The sequence below is a fragment of the Microcaecilia unicolor genome, chromosome 11 (assembly GCF_901765095.1).
Source record: "Microcaecilia unicolor chromosome 11, aMicUni1.1, whole genome shotgun sequence".
Classification (NCBI taxonomy): domain Eukaryota; kingdom Metazoa; phylum Chordata; class Amphibia; order Gymnophiona; family Siphonopidae; genus Microcaecilia; species Microcaecilia unicolor.
Window position 1 is genome coordinate 143,963,735 of NC_044041.1, and position 17,916 is coordinate 143,981,650.

General features: G+C 46.8%; 1 protein-coding gene across 1 annotated transcript in view; it reads left to right on the top strand.

The window, feature by feature from the left end:
* Positions 1-17,916, top strand: part of PPP1R37 (protein phosphatase 1 regulatory subunit 37) — a 1,040,147-nt gene that overhangs the window by 20,872 nt on the left and 1,001,359 nt on the right.

The following is a 17,916-nucleotide window of genomic DNA, read 5'->3' on the forward strand; positions in this document are numbered from 1 at the left end:
TCTGGTGTGACAGCAAGGCCCTAGATCCTCTTTCTTTTTCTACACAGACCCTGCTTGAATACCTTCTACCCTTGTCAGAGTCTGGTCTCAAGACCAACTCTGTAAGAGTTCACCTTAGTGAGATTAGTGCTTATCATTGGTGTGTAGAGTCTAAGCCTATCTCTAGACAGTCTTTAGTTGTTCGCTTCATGAGAGGTTTGCTTTTGTGAAAGCCCCCTGTCAAACATCCACCAGTATCATGGGATCTCAACGTCGTTCTCACCCAGCTGATGAAAGCTCCTTTTGAGCCACTGAGTTCCTGCCATCTGAAGTACTTGACCTGGAAGGTCGTTTTCTTGGTGGCTGTTACTTCAGTTCGTAGAGTCAGTGAGCTTCAGGCCTTGGTAGTGCATGCACCTTATATCAACTTCCGTCAACAGAGTAGTCCTCCGCACGCACCCTAAGTTCCTGCCGAAGGTGGTGTCTGAGTTCCATCTGAACCAGTCAATTGTCCTGCCAACATTCTTTCCCCGTCCTCGTACCCGCCCTGGTGAAAGCAGTTAAATACCTTGGATTGCAAGAGAGCATTGGCCTTTTACGTGGAGCGGACAAAGCCCTTTAGACAGTCCGCCCAGTTTGTTTCTTTTGATCCCAACAGGAGGGGAGTAGCCATCAGAAAATGCACAATCTCCAATTGGCTAGCAGATTTTATTTATTTATTGCATTTGTACCCCACATTTTCCCACCTGTTTGCAGGCTCAATGTGGCTTTCATAGTACCGTCAAAGGCGTTTGCCCAGTCGGTGGATAACAAATACAAAGTTGTATAGTGATCGTATGAGGTATGAGTGGAGGGTCGAAATGGATGAAGATTGTGTGTTGTCCTGTGGGATCATAGTCATGTTGTGTTGGTAGGTGAAGAGGGTTTCATGGGGTCTATGGGGTAGGCCTTTTTGAAGAGGTTGGTTTTTAGTGCTTTCTTGAAGTTCAATTGGTCGTGGATTGTTTTCATAGCTTTTGGGAGCTTATTCCATAGTTGTGCGCTTATGTAAGAGAAGCCAGCTGCATAAGTTGTTTTGTATTTCAGTGCTTTGCAATTTGGGTAGTGTAGGTTTAGGTAGGATCTAGATGATCTGACTTTGTTTCTTTGGTAAGTCTGTGGGGTCTGTCATGTATTCTGGGACTACGCCGTATATGATTTTGTGGACTAAGGTGCAGATTTTGAAGATGATCCATTCTTTGATTGGGAGCCAATGCAACTTTTCTCGGAGGGGTTTGGCACTTTTGAAGCGTGTTTTGCTGACTATCAGCCTGGCTGCTGTATTTTGGGTGGTCTGGAGTTTTTTTTTATGAGTTGTTCTTTGCAGCCCACGTAGATTCCGTTGCAATAATCTGCATGGCTTAGGACCATTGATTGTATTAGGTATCGAAAAGTTGCTCTTGGGAAGAAAGGTTTTAATCGTTTGAGCTTCCACATTGAATAGAACATTTTCTTTGTTACAGAGTTTACTTGACTTTTGAGGGTAAGGTTGCGATCGAGTGTGACACTGAGTATTTTCAAACTGTCGGAGGTAGGGAGGGTATGTCCTGGAGTTTTTATGGTTGTGGGTTTGTATTTGTTATATAGAGAGGAGAGGATGAGGCAATGTGTTTTTTCGGTGTTCAGTTTCAGTTGGAATGAGTTTGCCCAGGAGTCCATGATAGTAACATAGTAGATGACGGCAGAAAAAGACCTGCACGGTCCATCCAGTTTGCCCAAGAAGATAAATTCATATGTGCTACTTTTTTATTTGTACTGTCCTCTTCAGTGCACAGACCGTATAAGTCTGGCCAGCCCTATCCCCGCCTCCCAACCACCAGCTCTGGCACAGACCGTATAAGTCTGCCCAGCACTATCCCTGCCACCCACCACCGGCTCTGGCACAGACCTTATAAGTCTGTGATGTTCAGACTATCGCTGATTTTGTTGGTTATTTTTGTCAGATCATGTCTGAAGGGGATGTATATTGTAACATCATCCGCGTAAATGAATGGGTTAAGGCCTCAGTTGGATAAGGACTGTGCCAGTGGAATCATCATGTTGAAGAGTATTGGTGATAATGGTGATCCTTGAGGTACTCCGCAGACTGCTTTCCAAGGTGGTGATATGTTTGACTTTGATTTTACTGGATAAGTTCTGGTGGTTAGAATGCCTTTGATCCAGTTAAGTACGTTTCCTTCAATCCCAAAGTGGCCTAGTATTCTTAGTAGTATGTTGTGGTTTACCATGTCGAATGCGCTCGACATGTCAAACTGGAGGAGGAGTATGCTTTTGTCTGTGGCAATCTCTTGCTTGAATTTGGCCAGGAGGGTGACTAGGACAGTTTCGGTGCTATGGTGGGATCGGAATCCTGATTGTGATTTATTTAGAACATTTATATCCCACAGATTCCCACCATGGTGGGCTCTATGTGGCTAACAACATTTATGAAAAGAACATCATACAAATTCAAGGTCAGAACAGAGAATAAGGAACATCTTGGGAGGGGAGCATACAACAGGAGATACAAACAAGGGCTGGTAGGAAATTAAATAACAGCAGAGTATGATTTATCACATAGATAAGGGACTTCTTGAACAGATTGTGGTCGGTAGTCTCCTTTAATGTAGATGGTAGAGCATTCCAGTAACGAGGATTCACAAAGCAGAAGGAGGAGGAGAAGAGCAATTTGTATCTCAGATTCCTGCAGCTAGGATAGTGGAGATTGAGATAGGTACGAGAAGGCTTTTTGGAATTCCTGGAAGGGAGGTCAATCAGGCTGAACATATAAGCTGGAGTTTCCCCGTAAACGATCTTGTGGGTTAGAGCACAGATTTCCTTCAATTATGTAGTATTGAGAACTTGTTCAAGTATTCCGTAAGCTGTTTAGTCACGAAGCTCTCCATCATTTTTACTACTAATGGGATAGACGCAACTGGGCAGTAATTGGTGATATCGTTTGTGCTTTTCTTGGGGTCTTTTGGTATTGGGGTGAGTAGGATGTTGCCATGTTCCTCAGGGAAGAGACCTTGTTGTAACATGAAGTTTAGATGGGATGTATGGTCTGCTATGAAGCAGTCTGGGGCAGACTTGAGTAGATGACTGGGACATGTATCCAGTTTGCAGTGGGTCTTGGCGAACCTGTGAGTCACTTGTGTAACTGATTCGGTGCTGAGGAGATTAAATGTTATCCAAATGCAGTCAGCTGGATATTGTTTGGAGGATGGGTCCAGATCATTGAAGAAGATTTCGATGTCTGTATTGTGATGAGGAAGTGTGCTGGGTAGTTTTATTGTTTTTCGTTAAAGTAGTTAGCATGTTTGTCTGCGGATGGGATGTCTGTGTTGGTTGTGGTGATAGAGGTGGTGTCTAGTAACTTATTTACGAGTTGAAATAGTTTCTTCATATCTTTTTTTTTCTTACATTTGTACCCCACGCTTTCCCACTCATGGCAGGCTCAATGCGGCTTACATGGGTCAATGGAGGGTTAAGTGACTTGTCCAGAGTCACAAGGAGCTGCCTGTGCCTGAAGTGGGAATCAAACTCAGTTCCTCAGTTCCCCAGGACCAAAGTCCACCACCCTAACCACTAGGCCACTCTTCCACTCATAGTCTGGTCCTAATTTTGTTTTGTAGTAGGACCTTTTGGTTAGTTTTATTGCGTATTTGTATTTTCTATGTATTTGTTTCCATGCGTTGAGTATGTGTTCATCTTTTGTCTTTCTCCATACTCGTTCAAGTTTTCTAGATTGTGTTTTGAGTTTTTTTAGTTCGTCATTGAACCAAGGTATAGTGTTTTGTCTTTTTGAGATATATATATATATATATATATATATATATATATATATATATATATATATATATATATATATATATGAGTATAAAAGGCCCGTTTCGGTAGGCAATGAAACGGGCGCTAGCAAGGTAATCCCCCCCCCCCCTACAGCATCCTTCCTGGTCTTAGGACCCCCTCCCCACCAACACTCCTCTGCCCCTGCAGCCACGCATGTGCAGCGGCCCTCCTCTCTCCCCTGCTCCCTCTGCAGCCACCCATGTCCAGCAACTCTCCTCTCCCCCTGCCCCCCTGCAGCCACCCATGTCCAGCAACCCTCCTCTCCCCCTGCAGCCACCCATGTCCAATGACCATCCTTTCCCCTTGCCCCCCCTGTAGCGACCCATGTCCAGCGACCCACCTCTCTCCCCTGCCCCCCCTGCAGCGTCCCTTCTGTCTCCCCTGCCCTCCCCTGCAGCCACCCATCTGGTCTCAGGACCCCCTCCCCACCTCCCTCTTCCCTGCCCCCCCCTGCAGCCATCCATGTCCAGCGACCCTCCTCTCCCCCTCCAGCCACCCATGTCCAGTGACTCTCCCCTCCCCCCTCTGTGCATCACCCAAGCCCCTACCCCCCCCCCCCCCCGGGCATATCAACCCCCTCGCCACCCGCAGCCGCCAATACTAACGCTGTCCGGCCGCTGCTGCGTCTCTTGTTGAGCAGCAGCGGCCGGTACAAAAAGAAAAAAATCCAAAAAAAGATTTTAAACCTGAAACATGGCTCCGTAGACAGTCATCTGACATTGGCTGTCATCTCTGCAGCCGCTCCTCTTCTCCCCTCTGACGTCGCTGCGCTCCTCCGGGGTGTTCCTGCAGGGGCAGTGACGTGGAGGGGAGAGGAGGAGCGGCTGCAGTGATGACAGCCAATGCCTGGCTGTCTATGGAGCCGTGTTTCGGGTTAAAAATCTTTTTTTGGCTTTTTTCTATTTGTACCGGCCGCTGCTGCTCCACAGGAGAAGCACCAGCGGCCGGACAGCGTTAGTATTGGCGGCTGCGGGTGGCGAGGGAGTTGATATGTCCGAGAGGGTGGGGTAGGGGCTTTGGTGATGCGTCAGGGGGGGGGTAGGGGCTTGGGTGCTGCACCGGGGCGGAGGGGCTTGGGTGTTGCGCCGAGGGGGGGGCATTGAGTGCTGATTGGTAGGCAGGGGGAGGAGTAGGGAAACACGCAGGGCAGGGGCTTGGGTGTTGCGCCGAGGGGGGAGGGCACTGACAGCTGTTTCCCAGGCAGGGGGAGGAGTAGAGCGTGTTTCCCTGCTCCTCCCCTTGCCTTGGAATCAGCTGTCAGTGACATCACTGACGTCAGTGCATTCTAAACTGCCTAGCAGACCACCTCCGAGGGAGCCACGGTCCCAGGCACATTAGAACGTTGGAGGTGAGAATTATTATATAGGAGATTATATATATATATATATATATATATATATATATATATATATATATATATATATATATATATAAATAAAATTATCTTCATTCAGGTTTTCCAGAAATCAAACACAGTTAACAGAGCCAGTACACAATGTCAACAGCTACTTAGTCAACCAAGCGTGCTCCACATTACTAGGACCCACCAGCTCAACAATAACATTATAGCCAGCAAATCGTAACAGCAACACATATCCAACAAGCAGTGAAAAACCCACACAATTTTTCCCCATTTTCTCTTCTTCAACCCATCCCCCCTCCCTCCTGTCCCCCCTTCCCCTCTTCCCGTCTTCTCCCCCCCCCTCCAAGACCGGTTAAAGAACCCCTCTCTTCTCCTCCTCATCCAAACCTACCCTATCCCATCCTCCAAAGACCCCCCTCCTTCAGGGCACATCTCCATCTCACCTAACCACTACTTTCCCTCACCCTCAAATCTCACCCGTTTAAAATCAAACTCCGCTCCCTATGAGGCAGTACCGCCCAATATGGTTCTCATATGCTCTGGAAAGTTTTCCACTTACTCTCCTCAGAATTACCCACTACTCTGTGTTCCAAGAGCGCCATCTCAAAAAGCATTGCTTTCCACAACTGAAAGTTTGGGATTTTACGCATGCGCCAATGTATTAGTATTGTTTTCTTAGCTAAGAGCTGCGCATTTGCCAAAAACAAATTTTTCATTCCAGACTCCCCCTGCAGCTGGAGCCCCCCATTAAACAAATAATCCACCGGTGTAAACCCTCTACTCAGGCCTATACAGCGGGCCAGAAAAGTCCTCACCTTACCCCAAAAAATGTGTGTCCGGCCACAAGCCCAGAACATATGTCCTACTACTACTACTATTTGACATTTCTAAAGCGCTACTAGGGTTACGCAGCGCTGTACAATTTAACATAAAAGGACAGTCCCTGCTCAAAGAGCTTACAATCTAAAGGATAAAATGTACAGTCAGACAAGTAGGGGTCATCAAAATGGGCAGTCTAGATTTCCTGAAAGGTATAATGGTTAGGTGCCGAAAGCAATATTGAAGAGGTGGGCTTTGAGTAAGGATTTGAAGATGGGTAGGGAGGGGGCTTGGCGTAAGGGCTCAGGAAGTTTATTGCAAGCATTGGGTGAGGCGAGGCAGAATGGGCGAAGCCTGGAATTGGCGGTGGTGGAGAAAGGGTACTGAGGGATTTGTCCTAGAGTAGCATTGGCTACACCACATTTCGGGCATCCCCCCATCTGTGCAAACCCTGCTCTATATGCTCTCCAGGGGGCTATGTGCATCCTCAGAAGAAACTTGTATTCCTGTTCTCTATGCGACTCCTGGATTAATATTCTCAAAATGTTCCCAAGAAACCTCTGGAGTGTCTCCACCCCCACCTTAACCCCCAATTCCCTCTCCCAAGCTTCCGCCACGTTTACCAAAGATAAGTCAGGCAGCTCCTCACACAACGCCTGCACGTGCCCTCTTAACCGTGGCCTCTGCCAGTCCTCCAGTTTTAGACATTCTCCTACTTTTTGGGCGAAACTAGCACTCAAATGTACTGCTGGCAAGGAAGCCACATAATGCCTCATCTGCAGAAACCCAAAGTAATCCGACCTCTTCAGTCCATGCCGCTCCCTCAAAGTCTCAAACGATACCATCTTACCTTCAGTATCCAAGAAATCTCCAACCCACTGCATCTCCTCTCCTGATCCCTTGCTGAACAGCAAACCCATCCCCATCCCTGGCCCAAAATCCCTGTTCCCCCTCACCGGTAAAAAAGGGGATACAAATCTGTTCCCTCCCAACACCCTACTGAATTCTATCCAAACACTCCTCATATAACCCCAAATCACGTGCCTCTTCACCTCCTCAGCTAGTTGCGCTCCCCTAGCATGGAGTACATATAAGGCAGACAAGGGTTGTAAAAAAACAACTCTCCACTTCCATCGGTGTAAACCCTGACATACCCCACAGCCAATCCCTAATATTCCTCATCCCACACCCTAAATTATAACGGCGCAAATCTAACAACCCCAACCCACCCTTAGATCTTGGCAACATTAGCGTAGCCAATGCTATCCTACCTCTCTTCCCCTACTACTACTACTACTTAACATTTCTAGAGCGCTACTAGGGTTACGCAGCGCTGTACAGTTTAACAAAGAAGAACAGTCCCTGCTCAAAGGAGCTTACAATCTAAAGGACGAAATGTCAAGTTGGGGCAGTCTAGATTTCCTGAATAGAGGTATAGTGGTTAGGTGCCGAATGCAACATTGAAGAGGTGGGCTTTGAGCAAGGATTTGAAGATGGGCAGGGAGGGGGACTGGCTTATGGACTCAGGGAGCCTTCCATAAAAACACGTGCAACGCCTTGTATAATTGCTGCCAATCCTTCTCTTGCACCCAAATAGGCAAAATCTGTAACTTATAAAGCCACCGGGGCACTATAATCATATTATACAAAAAAATCCTCCCAATAAGATTTAATGGCAATCCCACCCACATATTTAAGCATTCCACTGCGCTACCTAATAATGAACGCACATTCCTCTCATAAAGTGTGTGCAAATCCGCTGGTATTACTGCCCCCAAATACTTCAACGCTCCCCCTGCTTCCTGCAAAGGGAAATCCTGCCCCAGGTCTCTAATCTTCACACTGATAGGGAGCACCTCTGATTTGGACACATTGATCTTAAGTCCTGAAAGGTGCCCAAAATTTCTAAACACCTGCAACACTACCGGCCAGGCATTACCCGGATCCGGCACTAATAACATGATCTCATCTGCAAAGGCCATACACGTCAAAGGAGCACATCTCGGCGACACTTCCACCCCCAGTATTCTCCCATCCCGTCTAAGTTGCTCTAACAAGGGTTCCAAAAACAGAATATATAAGAGGAGCGACATAGGGCACCCCTGCCTCGTACCACTCTCTAGAGAACAAACTTCTGATGCTACCCCATTAACTAGAACTGCCGCCGAGAGGTTAGTATACAATGCCTGAATGGCCCGTAAAAAAAAAAACTTCCGTGCCATAATAACCCAGAAGTGTAAATAGAAAAGACCACTCCACTCTATCAAATACCTTTTCTGAGTCAAAACTGATGGCCAAGGCAGGAGTATTCAGCTGCATACATCTCTCTAGGCCCAAGAGCAGTTTCCGGACATTTACTCCAGCAACCCTGCCCTTCACAAACCCCGTCTGATCCAGCCCCACTAATTTTGGTACCACTACTGCCAGTCTCTTTGCCAATATTTTTGCTAACAATTTCAGATCAACATTTATGAGAGATATGGGTCTATAAGATCCCGGTTGTAATGGATCTTTCCCAGGTTTAGGCAGCACAGTAATCAGCGCCTGATTTACTCCTTTCGAAAAATACCCTCTCTGTATGATACTCTCATAGTACTCTCCCAAGATGCCCAAGACCTTCTCCTTTAATATTTTGTAGAACTCTCCGCTAAACCCATCTGGGCCCGGCGATTTGTTAAGCCGTAGACTTTTAATAGCCCACTGTAACTCCCCCCCACTAATTGGCTCATTCAGCTTATTACGTTCATCTTCTGTTAGTCTAGGTAGATTGCACTCTTTAAGATAAGTTTCCACCTGCTCTCTCTGTCCCCCACCTTCAGCTGAATATAGATTCTGATAAAACTGTGCAAAAATCTGCTCCAGCCTCTTCTGCTCCGTTACCACCCCACCCCCTGGTTCTCGCAGCGCTTCCACTACTGACTGCCCAGGCAAGTTTTTAACCATGTTTGCCAGTAGTTTACCCGATTTGTTCCCATACCTAAAGAGCCGAAGCTTTTAATAGAAAGCGTTTTGCTGTGCTTGCTCATGCAGCATAGTGTTTAACGTTCCCTGCACCCTTTCCAGAGCATGTTTGCCAGCCTCAGTAGGATGGGAGTTCCACTGCCTCTTTAAAACCCTAATCTTTCTCTCCAAATCCACCATTTTACTGGCTTGCTGCCTCTTCCTCTTGGCCACATAAGCTATAATATCTCCCCTTATAACAGCTTTCCCTGCCTCCCACAACAGAATCGGCGCATGTACATGGGCCTCATTATTAGATAGGTACTCTTCCCATTTCTGACTCAGGTATTTTCTAAACCCCTGATCCTGATATAGGTGCACTGGGAACTTCCACCTCCCCATAGACCCCCCTCCAATCCCTCCCACTTCCAGCTTAAGAGAGATAGGTGTATGGTCTGAGATCACCAGTGGCCCTATTTCTGCTGCCTTCACCAGATGAAACAGTTCCCGGCTCAGAAATATGTAGTCAATTCTGGACTTTGTTGCATGAGCTTTCGAGGTATGAGTAAAATCTGATTCCTGAGGATGTAATATTCTCCAAGGATCTGTCAAATCCAAGCTAGTCAGAAAAACTCCCAACCCCTCTTGTGATCTCGGCCTAGCTCTCTGCCCTCCATCGCTGGTATCCAGACTCTGGTCAACTGTAGCATTAAAGCCCCCCAGTAATATCTTAGGTCTTGAAATCCGAGACAACTTTTCCATCAAGCTTTTGAAAAAAACCCCTCTGTGATACATTAGGAGCATATACCGACACCACTGTAAGCGGCAATTGACATAATTTCCCTTCCACAATCACAAACCTTCTGTTATCATCTTTTGTGACTCTATGATGTACGAAAGGAACAGCCTTACGAATAAGCAACACCACCCCTGCTTTACAGGACAGAGCTGAAGCAAAAAAAACATTGTTCCACCCAGGAACGTTGCAATTTCTGATGTTCTGCCTCGCCTCACCCCATGCTTGGAATAAACTCCCTGAGACCATTCGCCAGGCCCCCTCCCTACCCATCTTCAAATCCTTACTCAAAGCCCATCTCGTCAATGTCGCCTTCAGCACCTAACCACCAAAATGTGGTGAAGGCAGTTAGCTTAGCAGAGTTTAAAAAGGGGTTGGACGGTTTCCTAAAGGACAAGTCCATAAACCGCTACTAAACGGACTTGGAAAAATCCAAAATTCTAGGAATAACATGTATAGAATGTTTGTACGTTTGGGAAGCTTGCCAGGTGCCCTTGGCCTGGATTGGCCGCTGTCGTGGACAAGATGCTGGGCTCGATGGACCCTTGGTCTTTTCCCAGTATGGCATTACTTATGTACCTCTATTCAGGAAATCTAGACTGCCCTAATTTGACATTTCGTCCTTTAGATTGTAAGCTCCTTTGAGCAGGGACTGACCTTCGTTTTTAAACTGTACAGCGCTGCGTAACCCTAGTAGCGCTCTAGAAATGTTAAGTAGTAGTAGTAGTAAGCTTAGTCTCCTGCAACCCCACAAAATCAGCTTTGTGTGAGCCCAAATATTGAAGAATCTTTGCCCTCTTAATGGGTGAATTCACCCCAGACACATTCCATGATATACAGTTCAACCATTTAGAGGCCCCCATTGCTCACCAACCATACTGTCCCCTCCACAACAGACCATATAATCATCCTCCGCACCCGCTGCAGAGCCCGGCCTTCCCCACAGTGAGCTTCATACAACAACCACTCCACCCGTGCCCCCTTATCAGCATACATTCTCCTCTCCCTCCACCCCCGCTCACACTTCATCTGGTCTCTCTCCACCCCCCTCCCCTCCTCCTCCCCCCTTCCTGCCCTTTCCCCACTCGAAAAAGCCATAACCGTGATGTCAAGTCGACCCCCCCCCCCCTTGGTTCCCCTCTCATATCACACCATTCATCCAACTGACCAGCACATCCCATCCTCTCAACCAACCCCCATTACCTTGTCACACATATTATTCCCCCGCACCACACATACCCCCACTCACCTCCAGTCACATAGCAAAAAGTAACAACTCAAAAAGGGAAAATAATACTGCAAATAATACTGCAAAACCTCCTTGTACTGTCCCCCATTACACCTTCACAGTCAATTCAATTCAGTGCTGCTGTCCTCACTTGCTCTCAGTCCCAGAAATCGCCATTACACTCCTCCAGATTTTCTCACTCAGGGAATCATTGCGATATCTGCCTCTTCGCCGCTTCACTGGTCTCAAAGACGTGATTCTTCCCATCTCTCGTCACCCGCAGCCTCGCTGGAAATTTCAGGGTGAATCTCAACTGCTTTTCCACCAACTTCTGACACACTGCTGAGCACCCTTTCCTCAATTGCGCCACCATCACCGAATAATCCTGGAACAATAAAATTCTGGCATTTTGATAAGGTAGCCCTTGCTTCGCCCTATATCTCCGCAAGACGTACTCCTTTTGGGCAAAGTTCAGGAAGTGTGCCAACACCACTCTCGGCCTCGCCGCATCTTCTTGCCATCTCCTCACTCTGTGTGCGCGCTCAATCACAATTGGGCCGGCCTCCGCTCCCTGTTCCACCAACTCTGTAAACCAAGTCTCCAGAATTGATTTAAGATCTCTTTCACGCTGCGACTCCGGCCAGCCCACAATCCTTAAATTGTTTCGCGATCTGTTTTCCAGATCATCTAGCTTAATACTGTATCCAGCCACTTCTTTCTTGAGTGCCGCCAGCTCTTCCAGCACCTTACGCATGCCGTCCTCCGCGGCTCCCACTCTTTCCAACTCCGTAACTCTGGAATTGAAGTCGGTGACCGCCTGAGTTGAGCCCCTGAACAGTGGCCTGAATTCCGTCAAGGCGCGTGCCCAGCGCCGCTACCATGGCCGCCGTAAGCTTTGCGATCATCTCCTTTGAAATCCCTGCCATATCTCCAAGCTCCTTCGCCATCTTGGCTTCCTGCACTGCTCCCACGCGGTTCTTTGCGCCATCCTTTTTTTGCTCCTTTAGTGGCCATCTCCGTTCCCCCTTTTTTTAGATATCTGTCCATAAAGGTGGGAATATGCACCACTGCCACACAAGAGAGGAGAAACAAAAGTTTTTTCGCTCTAAGTCTTTAGTTCAAGCGGGAAGGTCGAGGAGCTCGAGGTGCACATAACCTCTCAGCTCAAGCACATCATGTGACCTCCATATTTTTGTTTTTAAGGGTGCTATTTTGTTTAGTACGCTGTTGCATCTGCCATCCCAGTGGTTGAGATAAAGTATGGAATCAGTGTGTGTTGTCCATTCATTGTTGTATATTTGTTGCCAGAATATTTGTGGATCGATTTGCCCTCTTGTAGTGTAAGTAGTACGTTCTGGTGTACTGTTTGAGCCCTTCTGCCAGTTTAGAGTTATGTTCAGTTTGTAATGGTCAGTCCAAGGTATTGCTGTCCATTTGATGTCTGTTATTAATAGGTTATTGGCTGTAGGTAGTTTATGTGATAGGAGGTCCAATGTATGTCCTTTGATATGGATAGTTTGCATGTGGAGCCATTGAAAATCTCAGGACTGTAGGAAGTCTTTACATTCAAGTGCGTTTGTAGAGTTGGGGTCTTCTAGGTGAAGGTTAATGTCGCCTAGTAGCAGTATGTTGTTGTTGTTTACACAGTTGTTTGATATGAAGTCCATGAAGGTGGGCTGACTTTCCTTCCAGTTGCCGGGTGGTCTGTAGAATAATACGCAATTCAGGTGATCGGTTAAGGAGTTGTTATGGATTCTAAATGAGGCAATTTCTAGTTGGGGTGTTATGGAGGCGGCTGTGGTTTTGGTGGTGCTATGCCTCCACCTCTCATTTCCGATCTGGTTCGGAAGGTGATTTTGTAACCTGGAGGGCACAGTTCAAGGATTATGGGGTCGTTTTATTTATTTATTTATTTATTTATTTATTTATATTTATTGCATTTGTACCCCACATTATCCCACCTTTTTGCAGGCTCAATGTGGCTTACAGAGTAGGTTATGATAAAGACAGTGCCTAATTTAAATACAATTAATTGGTTGTGAATCCATGTTTCATTGATAAAGATGAGATCGAGGTTTTCTGAGGTGAACCAATCTGATATTGTTGTTGTTTTGTTGATTACGGATCTAGCATTGATGTAGCCTACCTGGATGTTTTGGTATGGGGCATCTAGGTTTGGTGTTATGTGGATTTTTGTTAGTTGTCGTTCCTTCGGTGATGTGTGTTTGTTGTGATCTTTCCTCTCGTTGGTGATGTCCGTGTTTAGATAGTTTTCTTTTAGTGTGATGAGAGTCAGTTTGGTGGAGTGTGGAATGTTTGATCAGTCTTTTGTGATTTTGTAGGGTGGGTATGAAGTAATGTTCTATGAATGGGATGGATAGTGCTAGGTGGATCAGTGAAAGGGAGTAAATTACCAAAAGTATTTTGATTGTGTTCATTTTAGTATCAATTTAGGATATATAGGTTACTCACAGCCAGATGCTCGGGAGTGAAGTAGTGGACACCTATAAGTCAGGCTTACAGTGAGAGTGGGAGCTCAGCAGTTCTGATGGGAATACAGGCTCACAGTGAGAGTGAGAGTTCAGCAGTTCTGATAGAAGTAGAGCCTCAGAAGCAAGCTGCCTATTGTGGGAGGTGCTTTCTGGTATCACCAGCCGTCTGCCTGGTTTGAAATTATGTTGTGAAAGATGATGGCTGAGTTGAAATTATGTTGTGAGATGATGGCATATCTTTCACTTATGCCCAAGCTGGGCTGACTCTGGAGGGCCATGTCACGGCTCACAATGTTAGAGCCATGGCTGCGCCAGTGGCTCACTTAAAGTCAGCCTCCATTGAGGAGATTTGCAAGGTTGCAATGTGGTCATCAGTCCACACATAGTAACATAGTAGATGACGGCAGAAAAAGACCTGCACGGTCCATCCAGTCTGCCCAACAAGATAAATTCATATGTGCTACTTTTTATTTGTACCTGTCCTCTTCAGGGCACAGACCGTATAAGTCTGGCCAGCACTATCCCCGCCTCCCAACCACCAGCCCCGCCTCCCCCCACCAGCTCTGGCACAGACCGCATAAGCCTGCACAGCACTATCCCCGCCTCCCAACTACCAGTCCTACCTCCCACCACCAGCTCTGGCACAGATCGTATAAGTCTGCCCAGCACTATCTCCGCCTCCCAACCACCAGGCCCGCCTCCCACCACCAGCTCTTGCACAGACCGTATAAGTCTGCCCAGCACTATCCCCGCCTCCCAACCACTAGCCCCGCCTCCCACCACCGGCTCTGCCACCTAAACTTGGCTAAGCTCCCAAGGATACATTCCTTCTGAACAGGATTCCTTTATGTTTATCCCACGCATGTTTGAATTCTGTTACCGTTTTTATCTCCACCACCTCCCATGGGAGGGCATTCCAAGCATCCGCCACTCTTTCCATGAAAAAGTACTTCCTGACATTTTTCCTGAGTCTGCCCCCCTTCAATCTCATTTCATGTCCTCTCGTTCTACTGCCTTCACATCTCCGGAAAAGATTCGTTTGCGGATTAATACCTTTCAAATATTTGAACGTCTGTATCATATCACCCCTGTTTCTCCTTTCCTCCAGAGTATACATGTTCAGGTCTGCAAGTCTCCCCTCATACGTCTTGTAACGCAAATCCCGTACCATTCTCGTAGCTTTCCTTTGCACCGCTTCAATTCTTTTTACATCCTTCGCAAGATACGGCTTCCAAAATTGAACACAATACTCCATGTGGGGCCTCACCAACAACTTGTACAGGGGCATCAACATTTCCTTTCTTCTGCTGGTCACACCTCTTTCTATACAGCCTAGCAACGTTTTCGCTACGGCCACCGCCTTGTCACACTGTTTCGTCGCCTTCAGATCCTCAGATACTATCACCCCTAGATCCCTCTCCCCTTCCATACCTATCAGACTCTCACCGCTTAACACATACGTCTCCCGTGGATTTCTGTTCCCTAAGTGCATCACTTTGCATTTTTTCGCATTGAATTTTAATTGCCAAACCTTAGACCATTCTTCAAGCTTCCGCAGATCCTTTTTCATATTTTCCACTCCCTCCCGGGTGTCCACTCTGTTACAAATCTTAGTATCGTCCTCAAATAGGCAAACTTTACCTTCTAACCCTTTGGCAATGTCACTCACAAATATATTGAACAGAATCGGCCCCAGCACCGATCCTTGAGACACTCTACTACTCACCTTTCCCTCCTCCGAGCGAATTCCATTCACCACCACCTTCTGGCGTCTGTCCGTCAACCAGTTCCTAATCCAGTTCACCACTTCGGGTCCTATCTTCAGCCCATTGAGTTTATTTAAGAGCCTCCTTTGGGGAACCGTGTCAAAAGCTTTGCTGAAATCTAAGTAGATTACGTCTATAGCTCGTCCCTGATTTAATTCTCCTGTCACCCAATCAAATCAGGGACATTCACATCTCACTGCTGCCTCCAGCAGGATACCTGATGTGACAGTCGGTTTGGGCAGTCAGTGCTGCAGAATCTGTTTGGGGTTTAGAATCCAACTCCACCCCTCTAGACCCATTTTTGTTCTGTTCCAGGCTGCACTCTCAAGTTAGTTGTTTATGGTTTCCGGTCAATCTATGTTATGTCCTAGCCATTGCGAGGCCCAACTGACCAATGTTCATTGTTTTGAGTGAGCTTGGTTGCTAGGGATACCCCACATGTGAGAACAAGCAGCCTGCTTGTCCTCAGAGAAAGCGAAGATACATACCTGTAGCAGGTATTCTCCGAGGACAACAGGCTGATTGTTCTCACAAACCTGCCCACCTCCCCTTTGGAGTTGTTGTTTGTTTATTATTTGCTTTTTGATTAAACTGAGCGAGAACGCTCATGGGGCCAGATATCGGCCGTGCATGCGCGGTGCATGCTGCACGCACGCCAGAAGGCTCTGGCAAGATTTTTTTACATTTTGCTTGCAAAAATGCCGGTTCCCGGGCCGACGCGGACGTTGACCCACATGTGAGAACAATTAGCCTGCTGTCCTCGGAGAATACCTGCTACAGGTATGTATCTTCGCTTTACAATCCATCTAGTCTGCCCAAGAAGATAAACTATATACATATACTTGAACTTGATTTGGCCTTGCCATTTTCAGGGCATAGACCATAGTCTGTCCGGCACTGGCTTTGCTTCCCAGTTACTGGTGTTGGCATCTAATTACTGCTAAGCTTGTTTGAATTCATGTCTTCTATACAGGATTCCTTTGTGTTTATCCCACCCGTTTTTTAATTTCGTTACTGCTTTCATCTTTACCACCTCCCACAGGAGGGCATTCCAGGTATCTATTAGTACTTTCTGATATTATTCCTGAGTTGGCCCTCCCCTGCATCCTCAATTCATGTCCTCTAGTTCTATCAACTTCCCGTGTCTAAAATCTCCTATATTTTTCTCTACCTCTAGCAGATGGTAGGTTATTTGGGCTAGTTCTCCTGGTCCATAGCCTGGACAGCAAGGTTGAACTTACCTTCTAACATTGCTGGGCATGCCTGCCGGTAGACAATGTGCAGTCTGCAAGACCTGGCAGCTTAGCACAGCTTTCGGCTGTCTGCCCCTCCTGTGATGGACCATTTCTGACTTCGGAAACAGTCTGAGAGGGGAGGGGTGTCTAGAGCTGACTGCCATTCTCCCAGCACTGAAGTGGGTCCTGATGCCTTTGGCGGAAATGGCAGATATTTTGAGCTCCCTGTCTTTTTCTCCAGCTGCTGCTTATGCTCAAAAGGAGAATTCTTAGCCTCCATTTGGGCATCCAATACCCACCCAGGTCTGTGGTAGGGGGTGGAGACTGGGTGGGTATTGGATGCCCCGAGTGGATCAGGAGGGTCTCTCTGACTCCCAGCCTTTTTCAGATTCTGAATTTGAGGAGGATTCTTCTCCAAGTGAGGGGGAGGAGGAGTGAGTGTAATTTGGATTTTCCTTTGGGGGGGAGCTTTCTCATCTCATTGACAGGGACACTGAGGCCCATAAGATGCTCAAGACTCCTGCAACAAACCTTTTAAGGGTGACCCTCTGTTGAAGTCCCCAGAGTCCTGATTTGCCTTTACAGCTTAGCTCTTGATCATATGGAGAGGTACTGGGTGTTCCGCAAGGTGAAATTGCTGATCTATTGTTAGTGATCTGTAACCTGTCATTTAAATCATATGTAGTACCTGAAGATTGGAGGGTGGCCAATGTAACGCCAATGTTTAAAAAGGGTTCCAGGGGTGATCTGGGAAATTACAGACCAGTAAGCCTGACTTCAGTGCTGGGGAAAATAGTGCAAACTATTATAAAGAATAAAATTACGGAACACATAGACAAACATGGATTAATGGCACAGAGTCAGCATGGGTTCAGCCAAGGGAAGTCTTGCCTCACCAATTTTCTTCATTTCTTTGAAGGCATGAATAAACGTGGATAAAGGTGAGCTAGTTGATGTAGTGTATCTAGATTTTCAGAAAGCTTTTGACAAAGTTCCTCATGAGAGACTTCTGAGAAAATTAAAGAGTCATGGGATAGGAAGCAATGTCCTGTTGTGGATTAGAAATTGGTTATTGGACAGAAAACAGAGGGTAGGGTTAAATGATCATTTTTCTCAATGGTGGAGGGTGAATAGTGGAGTGCTGCAGAGATCTATACTGGGACCGGTGCTATTTAACATATTTATAAACTAGTAAAAAAGGCCCGTTTCTGACAAATGAAACGGGCGCTAGCAAGGTTTTCCTTGGAGTGTATATGTTTGAGCGAGAGTTTGTGAGATTGACTGTGTGTGAGAGAGGGAATGAGAATCAGAGTGTGTGCCAGGGGCCCATCACTCCCTCCCTCCCAGTTCCAGGGTCATCCCCTCCCTCCCTCAGAGTCACAGGGTCGTCCCCCCCTCCCAGTCCCAGGGACCGTCCGAGTTTCAGGG